The 12,132-nt window shown below is 35.8% G+C and overlaps 1 pseudogene; it reads left to right on the top strand.

The window, feature by feature from the left end:
• The first annotated feature begins 5,467 nt into the window (after window positions 1-5,467).
• LOC149560329 (putative disease resistance protein At1g59620) lies at window positions 5,468-11,842 on the top strand (annotated as a pseudogene).
• The last annotated feature ends 290 nt before the right edge of the window (window positions 11,843-12,132 follow it).

The following is a 12,132-nucleotide window of genomic DNA, read 5'->3' as shown; positions in this document are numbered from 1 at the left end:
TAAATGCATGGCTACCAAAAGGAGTTATGGGGAGCAGGGGGAGGAAGAAATTGATAGCGAAGGTGAGAATGATGATGTCATGGGGGAGAGTCAAAATAGTCCCTTATCCTCTAAGGTTTCAAATACTTTCAAAACTAATACCTAAACCCCTAATTATGGGAAAGATGAGAATGTTGAAGAGCAAGGAATGGTCACTTCACTAATTAGGATGGGCAAGTTGGGTAGCCAAACCCATACAGAGGTCACTTGGGGAGATGGGGACCAAAAGGGTAAGGACTTGGAGGGATATCATACTCAATAGAAAGATGCCATGGTGAAAACAAATAATAAAGTGTAGGGAAATCTAGAGGTGGAGAAGCTTGAGAGGTCCATTGCCAACCTGGTCAAAAGGAATGTGGACCTAGGGGATAAGTTTGACAGGGTTTCCAATTTCTCAGTGTGTGTTATGCACTCGACGACCACTACCCTCTATCTCATGCAAACTAACAAGGATGGTGCAACCGATGACAAGGAGGTGAAGAATACTTTCTCTCTATATGACTTCTTAGCCAATGATTGGCTTTGCATACTCTTGGGTAATCTGAGGAACAAGTAATTGGTTACCTCCTATTGGTGTGCTTTCTGTTCATTATTTTGTTGATGGTAGTTTATTACTTGCTTGGCCTTTGGGCTCTTTTCATTTTTTTATACTAGACTAGTTTAATGGCCAACTTGTATATGATGGCCAAGTCTATGTATAGTGTTAAGACTTTTGTGGCTTTTGGCAGTACTTATTAATGTCGATAGGCATTCTACAATGACAGAAAGGATGAAGTGAGATGGTGTGAGTGTGTTAACATTAACTTTTATCTTTCTAGGTTAAATTTGACAACCATCTACAAGTCAAAATTATAAATTTAATTGTAAACAAAATATAGTTTTAAAAAAAATTAATAAACACCACATAAAATTTTTTTTTAAATTATAATGTTGGGAGATATAAATCTTTTTTGTTTTACAAATTAAAATAGAAAGCTTAAGTTAGAGAAAAAGTAAATGAAGATAAATGAAATATAAATAGTTTTAGGTGTAGCAAATTACATTTTAATCATTTTGTAGTGGATATATATCAGCATTTCTTTAGATAGATTTATTTAATATCAGGGGGTTGGGTAATCTCATGGAAATGACTTCCTACTAATCTCTGGTTAGTTTTTCTCGGTTATGGGTTAGCCCCCATTTTGGCTACTTCTTAATTTCAAAAACTAATAATACACCTTCAGTCATTAGTTTTCAAAATTAATTATTAAAAATCAAATATCATAAATTTAAAATAAAAAAATTGTTTTTAAAGTTAAACTATACTTTTCCAAATCAATTGCATAAAAATAATTAAAACTAACTATATGTTTAATTAAAAGTCATCACTAAATTTCCCCTTCTTAACCTAAATAATTAAAAATTTGGTAATATTTAATATAAATTTATTATTATTTTAATATTTCATTAATTAAATTAAACATTTTTAGATACACTTTAACATAAAATTTCAAAATTTTAATTTAGAAAGATTAAAAGTCGCTATTCTATTTTAAATATTTAAATTTTAAAAAATGATATTTTTCAATATAGAAAAATTTTAATTTCAAATAATTTCTTAATAAAAATAATTTCTAATTAATCATATAAATGCCATGATACAATTATAACTAACTTGGTTGTATCTTAGATTATTAATACTTTATTTAAATTAGAAGAATATTTTATATAATATTACTCATTAAAAATATAATTATAAGGATACCAAGTTAAAATGTGAAAATTTTGATCTTTCATATTCATAAAATAATTTGTACCATATTTGATAAATTTTAACCATACACTAGTCAATAACTCTCTTTCACATTATAAAAGTTATGATAATTTTATTTATTTATTAAATGGTCATACTAAAATCGTTCCTATAAGACCCTAAATATATAAATCAATGAACTTTAAGTAAAATAATTTTAGAAATTTTAGAAATTAAAAATTTCATAATTAAACATTACAAAACTAAAAATTAAAATTAAAAAGAAAAATACTTACCTCTAAATGGTTGAAATTGAAAAGAATAATCACTATCTAATTACATATAATTACAATAGTATTAACCTAGAACAAATACAATATTATTTCACTGAATAATCTAAAAATAATAATAATAAATAAAACTCCCTCAAATTAATTTAAAAGAAAAATGTTAAATATCAATTTTTCTTATGTCTTTGATGACTGAAACAGTTGTTTCTCCATTTGATAAGGGTTGCTGCCATTGAAAAGGGCCTGCACTTGTCGTGTTTATGTTAACAAAGATCTAAACTGGGGAACGACGATTTAGGAGTTTCAGTCAACATTCATTGGATTCCAAATTTTCTTCGTATCTGATTTAGGCAATTATATTCTATCCACATAAATTTAAGCGTATCCGGAAATCCAAACAATTGTGAATGCATGTGAAAGAAAAAGTTGGAGTCTGTGATGAAGATTGCAAGACTCAGTAAAGAAGTAGACATTTACAGAAGTAGATCGTCTTAAATATTTGTGTAGGACGAAAGCACAATGATGTTGAGTCTGAATTTTTTTTGGAATCATGAGAAGTTTTACACCAAGACTTCTCCCCTTCCCTTTCTTTTTTGCACACAACTTGAAGTCAAGGTCAATATCAACACTTCTAAAACTGTGTAATGGTGAACATGTTTGACAAGGCGAACATATTATAGTAGACATTTTTGAGTAGGTTTGAAGAGTTTCGGTCAATGCCAATGTCTCCATGACGCACTAGTATGTAGGGTGAGGAGATAGTTGATGTAGATGTAAATACACACCCTCCATATTTACTAATACAGATTATTCTTTAACTTCATCAATAAAGGGGAGGAGGGTCAATGCCTGCGACTAGACTGTGGCAGTTAAGATCTATAGTAATGCAGTTAGTATTTAATGCGTATCAGATTTGTATTCAATTAGCAATCACACTTATGTGTGCAATGGGCATGTCTAATAAGAAAAATGATCTATAGTAGCTGTTTAGGTTAACTTTATACACAGTTTACAATTTATAATTTGTATGCTCAAACTTGACAATTTGTTTGGTGAGCCTATGTAAGGGAGTGAAGATCTTAAAGCTAACATTTTGGCTTTCTCACATTTATAGAGCTCTCCGTAGAACTTGTAGAGTACAAGGTGTTCTTAAAGTACCATTTTTAAAAAACCACCCAAAATCTGCCACTAGCACTTCCAAATAGCTGCTCACCCAAAAAATAGTACTTCTTGCACAAATGGATCAATCAGCAACCAAGAAAACTAAAAAATAAACAAAAACAAATAGCTATTGGTGTTCACGGTGATTTATTTTGGCATGTTTGTATATTCGTACCAGGGAGGTTTTTGGGTAGTAATTGAGGGTGAAATGTAATGGTTAACATGGTGGCATTGCATACATGGGTGGCAACCAGCGTGTTTCCCCTAGTTGTGGAAGGTCAATTAGGAGAAAATCTCTCTCTCTCTCTCTCTCTCTCTCTCTCTCTCTCTCTCTCTCTATATATATATATATATATATATGTCTCCCTTTACTTCTTACTCTTCACATACATCTTGGTAGATATTGTACAAATATATAGTGATGTTTATTTTATTGGTATGTATGATGATGTCTATAGTAGTTACAAACTAATAGTTTTCCTATGAAAAAGTACTTATAATTTTAGATCTAATTATGCACACATTAAAATGGATATAATTACTTGGACAATTTGCACATGTGTGATTGGTCCTATGATCTTTGATACCCACTATTTTTTTAATTTCAATTACATCTAAAATAACAATATGTATACATTAAACCTTGAAGATCTATAATATTCAAAAAGGAGGTTTATGACTTTATAGATAATATGACAAACCCCTATGTAGATGAACTACCATTAAATATATGTATGACATTAATATCGTGATGTAAAACTAATGCATATGTGTAAAAAATATTTTGGAACAATATGACCAAATGCATTTTTAAGTATTTTATATATTCCTTTTAAGTACACAAAAGATGCAATAAGATGAAACATATTATTAACCCCCTTGAACCCCACTTGGAAAGGTAAGATCATACAAACCAAACTATACCAAAATGTTTCCCTCAGCCTATTATTTATTTTTGTCATATTTTGATTATTGTAAGTCTACAATTATTTTGTTTACCTTCCACATCCCTTCGGTGAACCCATTGTACACTAAGGTGTGATTGATAGTTATAGGTTTTTCATTTTACAAGAAGTATTCATCTACAAGAAGATGATATTAGAATCCTTCGATCTATTTGCCTTGTTTCCAAGGTTTGTATAAATTTACCTTTTATTGAAATTTGAGCTTCAGAATTTATTGAATTTAATGGAATGTAATGATAATAAATGATAGTTTAATATCGTCAATATATTTTATTTAATGAATGAATATTTGTAACTTTATTTAAACAATAAAAATTAGAATATGAAACATGATTCATATTATAGAATTTATGTGGCTTTTAAATATAGATTTATTGTGCAAACATTATGTATACATCATATTTTATGGAAAGTATATTTTAGATTTCTATGTTATTAGAAATATATTACTATGAGCATATCAATTGCACCTTAAACACTATCTTTTATTTATTATATTAATTAATTATTATAATATTTAATTTCCATGATTACAAATTTAAAAGATCCTCTATAGAGCCTTACAAATTTACTATAATATATTCCATTTCAACAATTCAATGTTTCTATATACTCTTTTATTACAATATACCCAACACCAATTGATACCACATGTAAAGAAACTGTAAAGAAAACATACAGTTGTTCGAAAACATAGAGTTAAGAGTAGTACTAAAATTTCCCATCAGCAAAGTGATGGCTCGCTGGACTCATTATTAAAGTAGTTTGCCGATACCCAAGGTCAGTTAATATTCTAACTAGTTACTGTTATTCAAGTCCTTACAATGTCCCCTCAAATCGAGTGGCCACTGGCTATCCAGCCACGAAAAAGGTTAACTTTTGTATTGTTTTTCACAGCTTTGAAAAAAACAATTCCAACTCTCCCTCCTTCGTATTGGAGACGATTCAGTGGACCTCTACAACGTTTCTGACAGTGCTTTCTTTAAAATTTATGTGCTCTGGAGCCATATATATGTACATCAGCAACCCCACAAAAGAAAAGTATAGTTGAATAGTCATAGTCATCTTCAGAAAAACAGCTGTCATGACATGAAGTCACGCAGAAGACCTGTTAAAACCCATGGCATAACCTTCGATTTGAAGGTGTTGGACCACAAGCCGGCTCTTATAAAGTTAAGAGAGTTGTAAGGGTTTACACTCGCATAAAAATCGAAGTTCGATTTGCATTGCTATTCAGTTCTAATCTCTTTTAAGTCCAGAGTCTCAGTAACAAACTTAAGATGGCTGAGGGATTTGCTGTTGAGATTGCAAGTGCTGTGCTTTGGAAGCTTGGCGAGATTGTATTGAATGAGGCGTCGCTGGTGCTCCACTTCAGAGATGACTTCATTTGGTTGCAGACCAGCCTCACTGACATTTCTGGTTATCTGCGAGCTGCTGAAGACCAACAAACCCCGCTCAGTGCTTCTGTCAAGCGATGGCTCTCGGAAGTGAGCGACATTGCTCTTGATGCAGAAGATGTTGTTGATGAGTGTCGTGCTGAGCCTTTGTACAGAAAGCCCAGTCAATATTCCTGTGTTTACAATTGCAGTCAATTGGGATTTCGATATAAGATGGGGAAGAGGATCAAAGATCTGAAAGGCAGGTTGAGCTCTGCTATGCAAAAGGCAGAGGAGCTCAATCTTGTTCGTCAGGTGATGAATTCGAATCAGGCTTCAAGTAGTACTTGTGATTCCGAAAGAGAGAGAGGAGTGACAGGGTGGAGGGCGTTGGAGGAAGATTCCCGAGCAGTGGGTGTGGAGCAGAAGGTGGAGGAGATACTCAGATTGTTAGATGATCCTCAAATTGGCGTTGTTGCCGTCGTTGGTATGGGCGGCCTGGGGAAGACTTTTCTTCTGAAGAAGGCCTACGGGAGAGTTAAAGGTAGGTATGACCATTCTGCCTGGATCTCTGTTTCGCAGACTTATTTGCTTAGAAATTTACAGTCTGACTTGGCCTCCAACATCGGATTACAAATGCCCGATAACATTTCTGATTTCAGAGCAGCTGAATTGGTACAAGGTCATGTACATGGCAAAACATATCTTACTTTCCTGCACTTTCTTATCCTGATGATGGATCATGTAGTGTGATCCGAAACGTTGATGAAATAAACAAACACAATCGAATCCAGAAAACTTAGTACTCTACATATGGATTGTAGAAATCTGTTACTGTTAAATGGCAAAACATGTTTGATTGTTCTTGATGATGTGTGGAAGAGTAGTATCGATGGTGACTTGATATCAAGACTTGGTCTTCCCACTGGAAGAAATAATCAATGTAAAATTGTTGTAACCACCAGAAGCAGAGATGTTGCTGTAAAGATGAATGCCTACCAGTATGAAATGCAACATCTTTCCAAAAAGGATAACTGGAAGCTGTTTTGCCTTTTTGCTTTTCCAGATTTTCAGGAAAATAGGCCGCCTACGAAACTGGAAAGCGTGGCCCTTCAAGTCACAGAAAAATGCGGAAGGTTGCCGCTGGCCGTTAAGACAGTTGCGGCATCCATGGCCAACTGTTTGGACTTACAAGTGTGGCAGTCAAAATTGAGGAAATTAAAAGATGCAGCAGGGGCAGAGGACTCTGTTATGCAAATTCTCAATCTGAGTTACCTCTCTCTTCCTCCGCATCTAAAAGCTTGTTTTTCTTATTTGTCTTTCTTCCCCGAGGACACACAAATATCTTTTTCCAGACTCAAATTTAAGACACAGATAAGTCAGGAATATTTGATATATTTGTGGATAACTGAAGGGCTTATTCCACAAAAAAAGGACACAGACCAGTATGATAGTGCGTTGATTCACTTACGACAACTCCAAAATATATGTTTGTTGGATGCAGATGGACCCGACGCATTTTACAAAATTCACGACTTTTTTCTTGATTTGCTTATTAAAATAAGTAGAGAGCAGAAGTGTGAGTTTGATCTTCCAGCGAATAAAACAAGGTGTCGCAGGTTATTATTGCCGAAAAAAGGTATAAGTAGTAATTTAATTTCAGAGAGCTGTCTTCATCACTAGCGGTTTCTTCGCACTCTTTCATTCTCCCAGAATCCAGAAATCTCATGTATTCCAGAACACTTGTTTGATCGTCTCAGAGTACTCTGGGTTCTCGACTTGAGCGGCACTGCAATCTCTACACTACCAAAATGTGTTGGGGAATTGAAGCTTCTTAAGTGTTAATTATTGTTAGTTGGACAGCTGTTATTTCTGATCCAGAAATAGCAGCATTATTTATGGGTAGCTTGGACAGCTGTTCGTCCTTATCTATGAATAGCGGTTGTATTTATGGGTGGTTTGGACAGCTGTTTGTCCACTTGTCAAAAATTAGTAAATGGCTATTATTTACTAATTTTAGTGATTCCTTTTGGACACTTTGCAACCAATTCTATTATTGGCTGTCGAGTTGTCTTAATCTCAGTCGTTGGTTAGATTTAATCTCAGTCGTTAGTTTACTAACAGGAGTAGTATAGAAAGGGGTCATTGGGTCATTTGGATGTGAAGCTTTTGGAGAAGCAGTTTGCAGTGTTAGCAAACAGTCTTGCAGTGTTAGCAAGGGCGCAGTGTTAGCGCAGGGATAGAAGCTTTGGTGAAGCAGTTTGCAGTGTTAGCAAACAGTCTTGCAGTGTTAGCAAGGGCACAGGAAGAAGCTTTGGAGAAGCAGTTTGCAGTGTTAGCGCAGGGATAGCAGTGGGGAATATCAGCGGGAGAAATTAGGAGGTTGTCGGAGTTCTGCCAGTATGAGGCAAGGAATTTTGTATCTCTTGATTTGCTGAAGTTTAATATAATTTCTCATCTGTAGAATTGGTTTTCCCTTAGGGGTTTTTCCAGGGACAATTTGTCCGAAAATATTGTGTTGATTCTGTTGCGCATTTCTTTCCATATTTTAAGTGAAGTTGCACTTGTGTTATTTTTCGATATTAGCTGAGAATTTGTTTTCAGCAGTTTAATAATCGTTTACGATAGGAGATTAATAATCAGTGACTGCAATAATTTGATTTTTCACATGGTATCAGAGCATTGTTAAGGGTAGAAGAGTTTTGCCCTAGGAAAGAAATTTTGATCTCTTTAGATTTATTATTGCTTTAAACCCTTGAGATGGCTTTAGCTGGTTTGAGAGATCAGGATAGATTGGATGGTGCCTCAAATTTTGGTGTTTGGAAGGCCAGAATTTCTTTATTGTTGGAAGAGAATGGTATCAAAGATTATGCTACCAGTGGTGTACCTATACCAACGGATGCAACACAGCTTGCAGCATATAGGAAGGACGATGCCAAAGCGAGGAGGATTATCCTTAATGGTGTCAAGGATCATATTGTTCCACATATCTCGGAGCTAGATACAGTAAAGAAGATGTGGGACGCCATTCTAAATCTGTACCAGAATGCTACCACTAACAGGAAGTTGATTCTCAGAGAGAAGCTAAAGAATACCCGGATGAATCAGGGAGAAGACGTCATAAGTTACCTCACCAGGCTCAGACTTGTCAAGGATGAGTTAGCAGCTGTTGGAGATAGCCCTAGTAATGATGAGCTAGTGAGAATAGCCCTAAATGGGTTTACTAAAAAATGGAGTTTCTTTGTTCAAGTTGTCAGTGGACGAGATACTTTACCGAGTTGGGATCAACTATGGACTGATTTCACTCAGGAGGAGTTTAGACTAAGTCTTGTCAATGGGGCCAACAAGAGTCAGAAAAATGAGGTGGAACAAGAGAACGTTGCCCTAGCGGGTAAAGGGAAAGCAAAGAAGGGATCTAGCAAAGGATCAAATTCACAAAGTGAAAAGATGAAGGATTTAGGACTTATGCACTACTTTCTAGGCATGGAAGTGTGGCAGACAGATGGGGAGATTTTCCTTGGTCAAGGGAAATATTGCATTGAAATCTTGAAGAAATTCGGGATGGAGGATTGCAAAGCCATGTCTACACCCATGATCACGAATTGGAGGAAGGTAGATACATCTAAGGAGAAAGATGTAGATCCCACTTTATATAGACAGTTGATTGGTTCGCTTATGTATTTGGTCAACACTAGACCAGATGTAGCATTTGCAGTAAACTCTCTTAGTCAGTTCATGGTTGAACCAAAGAGAATGCATTGGATGGCGGCTAAGCATGTGCTACGTTACTTGTGTGGTACAGTCGAGTATGGGATCAGATATGTTCGAGGTGAAGGTATCAGGTTGATAGGCTATACTGACGCAGATTGGGCAGGAAGTACAACAGACAAAAGGAGCACTTCAGGGTGTTGTTTCAGCTTGTGATCAGGAGTTGTATCTTGGTTCAGCAGGAAGCAGAAGTCTGTGGCTCTAAGTTTAGCAGAAGCAGAATACATAGCAGCTAGCATGGCGACATATGAAGCTATATGGCTTCGGAAGTTGTTAGTAGTCTTGTTTGGTCAGAAGATTGAGACTACTGTGATACATTGTGACAATCAGAGTTGCATCAAGTTGTATGAAAATTCAGTGTTTCATGATAGGTCTAAACATATAAATATCAGATATCACTTCATCAGAGATTGTGTACAAAGGGGAGTTGTTCGACTACAATACATACCTATAGATGAGCAGGTAGCAGACATTCTGACGAAGGCTTTGGGAAAGGCCAAATTTATCTTCTTCAGAGATAAGATGGGTGTCATGCAGAACAGCTTACTCGCTAAGAGGGAGTGTTAATTATTGTTAGTTGGACAGCTGTTCGTCCTTATCTATGAATAGCAGTTGTATTTATGGGTGGTTTGGACAGCTGTTTGTCCACTTGCCAAAAATTAGTAAATAGTTATTATTTACTAATTTTAGTGATTCCTTTTGGACACTTTGCAACCAATTCTATTATTGGTTGTCGAGTTGTCTTAATCTCAGCCGTTGGTTAGATTTAATCTCGGTCGTTGGTTTACCGACAGGAGTAGTATAGAAAGGGGTCATTGGGTCATTTGGATGTGAAGCTTTTGGAGAAGCAGTTTGCAGTGTTAGCAAACAGTCTTGCAGTGTTAGCAAGGGCACAGTGTTAGCGCAGGGATAGAAGCTTTGGTGAAGCAGTTTGCAGTGTTAGCAAACAGTCTTGCAGTGTTAGCAAGGGCACAGGAAGAAGCTTTGGAGAAGCAGTTTGCAGTATTAGCAAACAGTCTTGCAGTGTTAGCAAGGGCACAGGAAGAAGCTTTGGAGAAGCAGTTTGCAGTGTTAGCAAACAGTCTTGCAGTGTTAGCAAGAGCGCAGTGTTAGTGCAGGGATAGCAGTGGGGAATATCAGCGGGAGAAATTAGGAGGTTGTCGGAGTTCTGCCAGTGTGAGGCAAGGAATTTTGTATCTCTTGACTTGCTGAAGTTTAATATAATTCCTCATCTGTAGAACTGGTTTTCCCTTAGGGATTTTTCCAGGGACAATTTGTCCGAAAATATTGTATTGATTCTGTTGCGCATTTCTTTCCATATTTTAAGTGAAGTTGCAGTTGTGTTATTTTTCGATATTAGCTGAGAATTTGTTTTCAGCAGTTTAATAATCGTTTACGATAGGAGATTAATAATCAGTGACTGCAATAGTTTGATTTTTCACATTAAGGTTCTCAATTTGTCGCATACAAATATAAGGGAGGTGCCAGATTGTGTCAGAAGCCTCAAAAGTCTTGAGTATCTTGATGTTTCTGATTGCACTAGCATACAGCAATATGTACCTGATTGGATAGGTGAGCTCAAATCTCTCTGCCATCTTGATCTACGTGGCCCAGACACACTTCGCAACTATCAAATGCCCAAGGGAATGTCAAGTCTCATGAGACTAAGGACACTGAGATCAAGGCCCTTTGCTCTGTCTCTTGAAAATAATGAATTCATAAATGTTAAAGAGGTCGGCAATATGATCAATCTTCAGTAGATAAATTTTTCTTTCGAAGATGCTGGTGTGCTGAGAAGTCTAGAAGATGGAGTCCTTGAGCGTCTTGTGAAAATGAGAATCCTGGGAGTAGAGAATGGAATTCCTGCAAGAGAGGGTGATACAGAAGAATCCAATCTTCTTCCAGCATTCCCTGAGAAATTGAGCGTTATGAAAGACCTTCGATTCCTTGGGCTCATTCGTTTCTCTGTGCCAGGTTGGATATGTGGTATGGTAAATCTGACAGAGCTTACATTGCGAAACTGCAGTGATTATGCGTTGCTTCAAAACATGCCCAACTTAAATACATTGGCGTTATATGAGGATTCAAGATCCATAGAATTGCCGAAGAGCTTTGGCGAGAGCGGAGGATTTCCTAAGCTGACTAGGCTATGGATACTTGATTTCTCTGTTTTAGAGGAGTTTCCGACATTGGAAGGGGGAGCAATGCAATGTCTTGAACATTTAAATATAAAAAATTGTCCACGTTTGACGAATGTTTCGGAGGGATTGGAAAGGTTGAGGAGACTAAAATACATAATAGTGAGGCAGGTGACTGGTGAGTTAACGGAAAGATTAAGAGAAGGTGGAGAAGATTGGAAGAAAATCAAAGCTCAAAATTCCAACGTTCAGATTATCTGTAGTTCTCTCTAAGTTTACATTTAGGATGCATGTTTTCAGAAGCTTTTCAGGCCAGACTAGGTGTGTACACTTCATTATGACAAAGAAAGTGTTCGGCTTTGTTTTTTTTTTTTTTTAAATTATGGAGTTGTACATTTCGTCTTTAGTAATTGTTAAATTTGATTGTTTGTATCAATAAGTGTTTACCTCGGATTAATCTTTTCATGGATGCTGTTGAATGCTTAAGAAAACAAGAGCTCTGAAAGAACTGGAGTCCTGCCTTTTGCAAAGAAGAGAAGGTTGTGTTTTTTTCTTTAGTTAAAGCTTGGTGATTGAATGCTAAAGAGACAACCAAAATGTCCTTGCCTTGTCCAATTTAGTAATGAAAAAGCTATTTTGCAGCAACACAAAATCTTTTGTTTT

The sequence above is a fragment of the Cupressus sempervirens genome, chromosome 4, assembly GCF_028749045.1.
Source record: "Cupressus sempervirens isolate cs-2001-9-10 chromosome 4, ASM2874904v1, whole genome shotgun sequence".
Classification (NCBI taxonomy): domain Eukaryota; kingdom Viridiplantae; phylum Streptophyta; class Pinopsida; order Cupressales; family Cupressaceae; genus Cupressus; species Cupressus sempervirens.
The sequence above is the reverse complement of the archived record's forward strand: the minus strand, read 5'-3'. Positions and strand labels throughout refer to the sequence as shown.